The sequence below is a fragment of the Convolutriloba macropyga genome, chromosome 3, assembly GCF_964194025.1.
Source record: "Convolutriloba macropyga chromosome 3, txConMacr16.3, whole genome shotgun sequence".
Classification (NCBI taxonomy): Eukaryota; Metazoa; Xenacoelomorpha; order Acoela; family Convolutidae; genus Convolutriloba; species Convolutriloba macropyga.
In genome coordinates, this window is record NC_134470.1 from 74,014,941 (window position 1) to 74,026,739 (window position 11,799).

Genomic DNA, 11,799 nt, shown 5'->3' on the forward strand with positions numbered 1-11,799 from the left:
ATTCGTAGTTGCTATATCAGTCCGGTTGATCTTTTTATGATATTTTTCGCTTGAACGATTGTTCGCGTGACACATTTGACTTTTCGTCCCTAAAAACGAGATACACAGGTAGCGCCCGGAGGGCATCAATTTTCATTAGAGGAAAATGACTTTTGTCATTAAAAACGGGATTCACAGGTAGTGCCCGGCGGGCATCAATTTTCATTAGAAGCTCATAGCCGCGTTTAGTATTCCTTCAAATGCTTAGTGTTGTGAAGCTACTGGGAAGGACTTAGTTTAAATTTAAAAGACCGATTTTAAGAGGTCTTGAGCCCAAAATGTTGCAGTTTTTTGGGTTTTTTTGTCATTTATTGGACCAGTCTAAAATTGAAGCTGGTCAGAGCTGATAGGTGTCATAGAGGCCTTAGGTGTCAAAGAACCTCCTCTAGGGCTTGATTAAATGTTACTGCATACTTTCTAGTGATAATGGAAAGTTTTTCAGTTTTTTATCACGAATTTTAGCTGTTTGACAACACCTGCACTTTTTTCAATTTTGTCATTGTCATTAAAGTTTTCCCAGGCCCAGGGGTTCAAAAAACCTAAAGGGTTTGTCGTACATTATTTGGATTCTGCTTTCGCTCACTTGCAGTGCGAGATACAAAGAGAGAAAAACTAAATTTGAATTAAGAAAATGAAAGTTTGAACTCAAGTGCTTGTAAGCAAATCAGAAATATGTGATCACGCAGCGGAAAACCAAGAAAAGAAATACTGAAATACTCGAGACAAGTAATGCACAAATTGTGAAAGGATAATGAAGCGCAAATAACCTGAACTAAAAAAATACATCATATAAAATTTTACTGCATCGAATGATTAAATGAAATATGAGATATCCACGGGTATCACATGCCCCTTGTTGCGACAAAAAGAAAACAGTGATTATAGCAAATTTTCTTGTAGATAATAATAGTAACAATAATTACAAATTGATACTTGGTCCCCGGTCAAAAAAAGCAACAATATATGTACTGGTTATTATAACTAATAGTAAAATAAAAATTAAAATTTTGAACTTAACAGTTTGTGCAGTTTTGGATGAATGGATAGTTTCCTCGAGTTGTTGAATTGCAATGTTTTGAACGGTTTCTACCACCGATGTGGGTTGAGGCTGGAGATTCTCAATACCTCGGGCGCTTCGGTGGGGCTGTTATAGCTGAGTCCGAAGATGAATTGTTGTCCAAACCGTAGTGTCAAGGGCTACGGCGGTTCCTATCCAAAGATCTTTCATCTTGTGTAGTGGAAGTTGCTAGAGCGGACGATGATGCAGGCTGTGGAAGAAGTGCCATTTCGCTGATCGAAGTGGCATTCTTTTATTGTCGTTGATTTCGAATAGCGGGGAAGTTTGGTATTTTTGGATGCGCCCTCGCATCGCGCGTGAGATGTTGGATCTCGAAGATGAAACCCCACTACCCGGTTCACGCCTGCGGTGTTTCATCGTTTTATCACCCTTGATTTTTCGGGTGTATGGCTTGATGTGGCTTTGGATGTGTTCCTCCACAAACTTCTCGCCTATTTGTGGTCCCCGTCGATCAGCATAGACCTTCATTGGGGTTTGTCTTACTTGCAGGGTTCAAATTTTGCTATGTCACTATTTCGCACAGTGACGATAAGTTTCCCAGGCTCTTTTATCGTCGATGTTGTAGGGCTCAGTTTAAAAATATTTAAACCTGGAGCCAGAACGCCGTATTGAGCCTCTATATTCATCTTTGAGCGTCGCTTGCCGTGTATCTTTCTGGCCAATTTGAGCTGAGCAGCTCGTTCTGTGTGCGGGAGTGGCCGGCATGCACCTAATCAAAGAAAGCAAGACTCGCCGTCCGTGCTCTCTCTTTCTCTTTTATTCCTAATTCTACCTCTATGTCGCTCCTATAGCCATTTATCCACTTCTCGTCCTGTAGAATTTCCTCTGGCGTGACTTTGTCTTGATCTAAAAAGTGGTTTAGAATATTTTCATATGAAATTTTAGATAAATTAGGCTTAGTGGAGAATACGCTAAGCGGATATTAGGTTTTGGGCCAAAGTGTGCTTCGAAGGACGAGATGTTTGTTGTTTTCTGCTTACATATCCGCAATTGGTGAATGAAGATCTTTAATGCATACTTTATATGAAATGCGTTATTAAGCGATTTTTCTTCTTTGATACATGCAAGTCTACTCTTAATCGTTTGAATTAGTCTTTCTACCAGGCCAATAGCACGATGATCGTTTACCGGAGCTTTAATAAATTCAATATTATTTTTATTGCAGAAGTTCATTTTTGATTGCCAACCAAACATTTTGCTTGATCCAGACGAATAGATAAGGGAATTCCGTGATTTTCAAGGTACATTTCCAAAAACTTTCGGTCGATTAGAGTTGTCAAAAATACATGCTGCGGGGTATTTAGAAAAACGATCAAAAGCAGCTAAGAAATATACGTCGTTACCCTTTTCATCAAAAATTGGGCCTGCAAAATCAATTTGAAGTTCTTGATTTGGTTCAACACACGGCACATGAGGTCGAAACTGTTTAGCAGGAAATACAGACTTAAGGTTCTTACCAATTGCTGTGCAAGATCCGCACTCCGTCGCTTTAACTATGAGTTCGCTCGCGATTCATGTATGGTCTCCAGCAGTGCGTGGCCATGCAAATCATTCCCCAGGTACCTGGTTGGCTTTCGTGGATGTCATCAATTAAGGCTTCGCGGAGAACGTTTGGTATAGCGACTTTCTCATCAATACACACGCAGCCGGAACGGACGTGGAGGCTTCTCCAATACGAATGAATGTACGAGATGAGTTCTTTTAGTCGGCTTTCGTTGTTGGTGAGTATGCAATCAAGCACCTCTTTTAAAGCAGCGTCTTTGCCGGTTAAGGATGCAATTAGGGACTTACTGAATATTTTATTTAAAGTATGATCGAATGTTGGGATCTGTGAGCTAGGCGTTAGGGGAGCACTGACATTAGATGACAGGGCTGGGATGTTGAAGTTGTGATTCGGGTAGAACTTGCGGCGCGAGTATCACTTGGGGAATTAGACCGATGATTTGCGGAATGAGATGTAGTTGGAGGCTTAGAGGGTTGATTCGCAGTGCCTGAGGAGTCAGTGAAGCAAAATCTAGTGATGCGCTTCTTAGAAGGCTCATTGTGTTCATTTTTGTTGATATAGTTAATGCCTAAGGTGCGTTTGAAATGAAAAGCATTTTTTATAGGAGAAGTAGGCAACTGATTTCCAAAATGATTTAAGGCAAAAAGCTCTGGTTCCTTTTCTGGGTTGTGACTTTTGGAAAAATTTGTGGAATTTCTCCTAATTGGCGGGAAATTAAACTTAGTGAATTGATTTTCGCATGTTGCGAGAGACATTTCATTCCAATTTTGGCAAGATTGTTTACAATGAGTTGTATTTCGCTTAGCGAGTGAAGTGCTCATTGGTAATTGCAACGCGAGATATGCATATTTTAAGTTGTTGAAAGTACTGCTAGTATTTGCAATTTGATTTGGCGGCGCGGGGGATAAGTGAGAATCATGTTTATGTACGCGGGTAGCGTGTGTGCTAATTAAAATTATCGCATTATTTGTAGCCTCAAATTTAGGTGTGATTTGATGTGCGGGATCACGTGCTTGTACTAATTTGTTTAAGGGAATTGCAGATTCAGTAGGTTTTAAACTGAGTGAATTAACTGACGCATAGTTAAGTTTTAATTTTGCCACAATAAATTCCTTATCATAGGCAGAAATTTTTTTAGCTTTTTGATTTGAATGCCGGGAAATGTGATCCACTAGTCCAATTTTCGCCCAGGGCAGATGTTCAATATCAAATTGAATTGTGAGTAGCCTATCGATCCAGCGAGTTAAACGGCTGTTGTATGATTTATTGGATCGATTTTCTTTCAATAAAGAAAGAAGAGCTCTGTGCTCCGTAATTACTGTAAAATGTTTGCCATAAAGATAATTTTTAAAACAATCAAAAGATCAAACTATCCCAAGAAGTGCGAGTTCCGTGACACTATAGCGTTCTTCACATGAGTTTAAGAATCGGGATGTAAACGCAATTGGTATCCACTCATCAACTGTTAAATGTTCAAGCGCTGCCCCGAGACCGGAATGGGAGGCGTCACATTTTACGCGCGCCTCAAGTTGCGGGCTATAGTGGCTATTTTCCGTGGCATTTGCAATGCGGTTCTTTACTTCAATAAAGGATTTTTTTGCGCCTCAGTCCAGATAAATTGTGATTAACAAAGGCAGGAGTGGATGGCTAATTTGAGCTGAACTTGGTATAAATTTACTGATGTAGTGTACTGAACCCAGAAAACAACGGAGTTTCTTTAAAGTCTTTGGAGCCTCAAGAGTCAAAATAGCGGAGATCTTGCTCTCGATAGGTGAGATACCTAATTGTTAAATTTGGTAACAGAGCCAATCAGTTTCTAGTTTAAAGAAATGACATTTTGAAAGGTTGATCCGAAAATTTCCCGTAATCTAAACGTTTAAGACAATTCAAAACGTACTGTTTATGTTCTTCCTCCGATGCTTTAATTACAATCAGAATATCGTCGCGAAAACAATAAGTATTTTTCGAACCAATGAGAGTATAATCCATAATTTTCGAACTTCTGCCGGCATATCCGTTAGGCCAAAAAGTCGAGTTTGAAATCTGAACGTGCCTGTCATGTCGCTTATTATATTAAAATTACAATGATTTGCTGTGTTGGGATCGAGATTTAATTGACTATACGCGTACTTCAAGTCCAATGTAGAAAAATATGTGTTCTGCGATGCGGGAGCACTGATTTGTTAAAAAATAGACTCAATAAGCGTATCAAAATTAGGCATTTGATATTTGTTTTTATGGATAGCTTTAATTAATATTTAGGAATCCAGTGCAAGTTTAATTGTTTGATCTTTCTTTACGGTGGCCACAATGGGAGATATAAAATACTTGTCAGTGCAACTAGAAAGTTTTATTATGTGTTTTTCGTCTAAAAATTTTTTGAGTTCTTATCTTGAAGATTAATAGGTATGTGTCTACCATTTTTGTGTCTAGGTTAGAAATGTTTTTAAAAGCTAAATTTAGCCACATGATTTTTTGATCTTCCCATACGCGAGATCAGATTAGGAAAGTTTTTTCCAATATGTTCTTTGAATTGTGACGATGAAGAAATGTTGTTGACTTGATTACCTTGAGATGAAGAAGATCGTCTTACAGCTAGGCCCAGATTGTCAAACAGATCATTAACGATTAGAGATTTTAGACCGTCCGCAACGACGGTGAAAATTGCCGAGTTTGATGTCCAGACGTTGCTTGTAATGGTGGTCTGCATTTTTACTTCTATATGAATCGGCTCGTTTCAGAAAGTTCTAAGTTGTGGACTGACCTTCTTGTGGATCCAGTCAGCGTGTGGGATGCTTTTCAATACTTGCGATGCGAGTGATCGATTGAGAATACTGCACGCGCTCCTGGAGTCCACGAGAAGAGTAGTTGGAATGTTACCGATTTTCATAGGCATATTGAGGGGTTCGATCTTTGCTATGTTATTCTGGATTAGTGCAACCGTATTATCTTAACCGCTGCTGTAGTCAGTTTCATAGAGTTTGGTCGACCGAAGAAAATTTACTGAATCTTCCGGGTGCGGTTCTTCATCCACTGTATTCCTGGCTCTCTTCTTGGAGTTTTGAGGATACACGGTCTTTTGTTTTTGGCAGACTTTAGCGATGTGATTCAATAATCCGCAATTATTACAGGTTTTGCCCTTCGCCATGCACTTATCGCGATGATTGGTTAACCAGTTCCCACCACAATTTGAGCAATATAGCGGAAGTCGACTGTTCGGATTCTTGAAATTGTTCGAGAATGACTAATTTGATGATCGGGGGTTGTTGGGAAACTGAATCGCATTCACGCTGGCCCGGATGAGTGTCTTGTTATGCTGTTGGATTTAATGCAGATTTCGCATCCCGAGTTCCATATTGACGGCCAACTCTAATGCCTGACGCGGCTCTACTGTTTGTTACAGAAGTTTCTTTTGAATCTCCGGATCAATCAAGTTGGTGATGAATATATCACGTATTAGGGTTTCCACTTTATTTTCAAAGTCGCAATTTTTGGCTAGTTCTTTTTAGCTTACCATAGAAATGTTCGACAGTTTCACCTCGAAGCTATTTTGTTATAAGAAAAACGAGGCGATCGAAAGTGATGTTTTGAGGACGAATGAATGCGGCTTCCTCAATGTGGACAATGTATCGATCTTTATATGTGAGTTTTTACAGTTCAAAATCCAACGTGTTTCCACCCCAATGCTCAAGTAGAGAAGTGAGACCGTTTTTTGATCCGCAAGTGGCCATGGCTGGTCTCCACGCATTACGCCGATTTCGATTAGTCGTTGACACTTGTTTTGCAAATTCATTTTTTGCTGAGCGTTGCGGGCATTTCTTTCTCTTTCAGATTGTGCCGATGAACCCAATATTGTTTCCTCAAATATGGGTTCCATCGGGAGATCCACCATCTCAGGTTTTGGTTCAAGTAAAGTGTCGAGGATTGTATTCTCCTTTGCGGGCAGTGCCAATTTGTATTGCACTCCCCATTTTGCAGCGAAGAGGAGGATCGGGTGTCGGTTTGTCCCAAAAAGCGTCTATCCGGAGCGGTGTACGCTTGTTTGCTGACTGCGCAATGTCGTACACTATCTGGATTAGGCAGTCGCTTGCGATACTCGTTAGCTTACTTCTTTCAAAAGTGTGATTCGCGGAGCAAGATCCGAACTTAATCTGCTTTCGCCTACTTGCGGCGCGAGATACAAAAAGAGAAAAGAACAACTGAAATTGAATTAAGAAAATGAAAGTATGAACTCAAGTGCTTGTAGGCAAATCAGAAAGATGTGATCATAAGTGTCTGATCACGAAGCGGGAAACCAAGAAAGGAAATACTGAAATACTCGAGATAAGAAATGAACAAAATTGGGAAATGATAAGGAAGGTCAAATGAACTGAACTAAATAAATACATCATCTAAGTTTTTACTGCATCGAATGATTAAATGAAATATGAGATATCCATGGGTATCATAGAGTTTGAAATGAATTACTGAAAACTTCTTTTGGTCGTAGAATAGTTTTCAGCTTTTTGTTATGTTAGGTTTCAAATTTTTGTTGAAATTTGCAGTTTTCAAGTTTTTTAAAATTTAGTTCATCTTTAGGTTTCCTCCTCTACGAAATTTAGTTTTTTATAAAAAGAGAATATTTGCAATTTTTTCGAGTTTTTTCAAAACTTTTCAATTTTTTCAAGTTTATTCTAGTACCAGGGGCCCATGAATCTCTCCCAAGTTTCTATAAAAGTTTGCTGCACGATTTCTAAATTTAATGGAATGGTTACAATAATCTAACAACGCGAGTTTTCGAAATTTTTTGATAAAATTGGTTTTTTTTAGATTTTCGAAAAAAATTTATTATCCAATTTTATGTTTATTGATCTTTATGAGCCAGTGAAAATACTTAAGGCTTGAAGTAGGGCTACTGGATAGTGTATTGAGACAAGGAAATGGTTATCAAGATATTAAAATCACAAATTTTAGCAAGATTGCGTTAATGTTTCGCAATTGTTGTAAAACTTGTTGTTTTATTTTGTCCTTTACTTAGTTTAACGACCATCACTGGCCAACGAAACTTTTTAAGCCTTGCATATGGGTCACATGACAACACTCCAGAGAAAAAAGCGGTTCTAATTATTTTTCGATTCTCATCATGGAAGGTTTTCCTAGCTCCCTCTGTCTATCTCTCTCTATTCAGCGTTTTTGTATTCCGTTTAATTGCTCTCAAACGCAGTTTGTAGCATTTTTATTAGTCCTCTTGTACTTTTTGTGATATTTTTTGCTTGACCGATTTTGTCTGACAGATTTGACTTTTGGTCCTTAAAAACGGAAGACACAGGTAGCGCCCGGCGGGCAACAATTTTATTTAGAAGCCCACTTTAGAAGCCGCTTTTAGTGTTCCTTCAAGTGCTTAGTGTAGTGAAGCTACTGAAAAGGACGTCGTTTAAGGTTAAAAGACCATTTTTAGGAGGTTTTGAGAAAGACGGGATCTACAGGTAGCGCCCGGCGGGCATCAATTTTCATTAGAAGCCCATAGTCGCGTTAAGTATTCCTTCAAATGCTTAGTGTTGTGAAGCTACTGGGAAGGACTTAGTTTAACATTAAAAGACCGGTTTTAAGAGGTCTTGAGCCCAAAATGTTGCAATTTTTTGGGTTTTTTGTAATTTACTGGATCAATCTAAAATTAAGGCTGGTTAGAGCTGATAGGTGTCACAGAATCCCTGGGTGTCAATGAACCTCCGCTGGGGTTTGATAATGTGTTACTGCATAATTTTTAGTGGTAATCGGGAGTTTTTCAATATTTTATCACAATTTTTAGTTTTTTGACAACAATTTCAGTTTTTTGTAACCTTGTCATTGTCATTACAGTTTTCTCGGCCCCATGGGCCAAAAAAAACTGAAGGGTTTGTAATGAATTACTGAAAATTTCCTTTGGTCAAAGAATAGTTTTCAACTTTTTTATCACAAATTCTATTTTTTTTAGATTTCCAGTTTTCAAGTTTTTTAAACTTAGGCCTGCTTCAGGTTTCCTACACTGCGTTTATTATCATTTTTTAAAAAAATATATATATTTGCAATTTTTTTCAATTTTTTTCAAGATTGTTGATATAATTAATTTTTTTTCTAGCCCCAGGGGCCCAGAGATCTCCCCCAAGATTTTATAATAGTTCGGTGCATGGTTTGTAAAGTAATGGAATAGTTACCAATATCCTAAAAACGCGAGTTTTAGCAATTTTTCGATAAATTTAAATGTTTTTAATTTAAAGTTTTAGCTTTTTTTAAATAAAATATGCAATTTTTGAAATTTGTTGTCATTTTTTAGGTTTCTCTAGCCTCAAGAGCAACGGAACTTCCTCTAGGGTTTGATAATATGTTACTGCATAGTTTATAGATGAAATGGAATGTTCTTCAAGGTTTCAGTTTTAAGACCTTCATAATTTTTTTAAGATAATTGCAGTTTTTCATGTTTTTGAATTTTTTCCGGCAGCAGAGGCCCTAGGACCTCCAAGGTTTGATAGAAAGCTGCTGCATAGTTTCTAGAGTAAATGGTTATCAAAAGAATGGTTATCTTTATCCTAATAACGCGAGTTTTGGTAATTTTCTGATAAAAATAACATATTCAATTTTTTGGAAAAATTATCACGTTTCAAGTTTATGGATCTTTGTGAACCGGTGAAATTAATTAAGGCTTGAATTAGGGATATTGGATAGTCTTTTGAGACAATGCAATGGTTTTGATGATTTTTGTGTCGCAAATTTTAGCGAGATTTTGTTAAAAACTTGCAATTGTTTTAAAAATTTTGAAATTTTTTGTCTTTTTTTGAGTTTAACGATTATTACTGGCCAATGAAATTTTTTAAGTCCTGCAGATGGTTACATGACAGAACTCCAGAGACAAAAAATGGCTTTGATCATTGTTTTCACTAAGAAATTATGAAGCTTTTGTAAATTTTGCATTTTTTTCCTTTATGGTATAATTACTAACAAGGCTAGAAAAAAAAGACGCAGAGTTGTATCTCATGATGGAGAATTTTCCTAGCCCTTTCTGTCTCTCTCTCTCTCTCTCTCTCTCTCTCTCTCTTTGTAAGTTGCGGTTTCTTTCCTTCTCTTTTTCGTTCACGATTGATTTTAGAAAATCACTGTTAATTGCTCCGAAAGGAAGTTTGTAGCAATTAAAATAGTCCTGTTTGTCTTTTTGTCATGCTAGTTTTCGCTTGACCGTTTTTTCAACTGACACATTTGACTTTTCATCCTTTAAACCGGGATGAAAAGGTAGCAACCGGCGGGCATTAGGTTTCACAAAAGAATTTGAGCCGCATTAAGTTGTCCTTCAATTGCTTAGTTTGGTGAAGCTACTTGGAAGGACGTAGTTTAAGGTTGAAACGTCATTTTTAGGATCTTTTCAACCAGAAAGTTTGCAATTTATTGGTTTTTTTTGTCTTTTGCTGGACTAATCTAAAACTGAGGCTGGTTGAAACTGATAGGCGTCACAAAACCCTAATTGTCTCAAAAACTTCTATAGGGTTTGATGATATGTAACTGCCTAGTTTTTCGTGGTAATGGTTTTTCAACATTTCAACATCATATTTTGACAAAATGAGCATTTTTAAAAATTTTTTCTTGTTTTTGACAATGAAATGCTTCAGGCATGGGGCAAGAAAATCTCCTTAAAATTTTTCCAACAATTTACCAAAAAATTCTATTGGCCATGGGTTAAGTTTCTACTTTTTAATAGCACAAATTTTGGTTGATTTTGATAAAATTTAAAACTTTAATTTTTTTGAAATTTGCTGTCATTTCTTTTTGTTTTCTCCAGTCTCAAGAGCCAAAAATCTCCTCTAGGGTTTTGATGAAAAGTTACTTCCTTGTTCATAGGTGTAATGGAATGTTTTTCAAGATTTTATTATAACGCATTTTAGCATTTTTTGACAAAAATTTTTATTCTCATTATTCAGGTTTTTTCAGACTCACGGGCCCCGAAAACCTTTTTTAGGGTTTGATAATAAGTTAATGGTAAAACTGCTTGGCCATGGAATAGTTTTCAGATTTTTAATATCACAAATTTTAACTAAACTTTGATAAAACCTGTGAATTAATATTTCAAAATTTTTGTTATTTTTAAGATTTCTCAGCCTCAAGAGTGAAGGAACTTCCTCTGGGGTTTGATAATAGGTCACTGCATAAGTTCTAGGTATAACGGAACGGTTTTCAAGGTTTATTTTCACGCGTTTGAGCAATTTCGAAAAAAATTGCAATTTTATGTTTTTTCATTGTTTTTGTTTTTTTCTGGCAACAAGTACCTCCTCGAATGTTTGATATTAAGCTGCTACATAGTTACTAGAGTTGGTGGAAGAATAGTTATCAATATCAAATTTTAAATTTGCGGAAATGAGTCAGTGAAATTGCTAAGATTGAAATAGGCATACTGGAATATCTCCTGAGACAGTTAAATGGTTCTGAAGATATAAACGTCACAAATTTTAGCAAGACTGTGTTAAAATTTTGCAATTGATATAAAAATTTTTGAATTTTTTGTCCTTTTCTGAGTTTAACGATCATTACCGGCCAACGAAACTTTCTAAGTCTTGCAGATGGGTTAAATGACAGAACTCCAGAGGCAAAAAATGGTTTTGATTATCATTTTTTGCTGCGAAGTTTGGAACCTTTTCTTTGAAATTTTGCACTTCGCTGTTTTTTTATATGATGTAAGTACTAACAGCGCTAGGAAACGGGAAGATTCAAGGTCGAATCTCATCATTGAAAAATGTCCTAGCTCTATCTGTATCTCTGTTGCTTGGATTTTCTTTCCCTCTCTTTCTCGTTCACATTTTATCTCTCACACTATCTCACACTCTCTCTCCTTAACTCTTTTGTTGATGCTGCACTTTTGCTGTTATGTGGCGTGATGTGATCAGCTATTAACCTCATTACGCTTAATTACAGTAGAATCGATTTAACTTTTTTCATCATAAAAAAACAACTAGCACTTTTTCACTTTTTAGGAAATCATTGTTAATTGCTCTCAAAGGAAGTTTGTAGCAATTATATTTGTCCTCATGGCCTTCTTTCATGTGAATTTTCACGTGACTATTTTTCATCAGACCCATTTGACATTACGTGCTCAAAAAACGATGAAGAGGTAGCAACCAGCTGGTATTAAGTTATTTTAGAGCCTTTGAGCACACTAGTCTCCAAGTACGCAAATCCA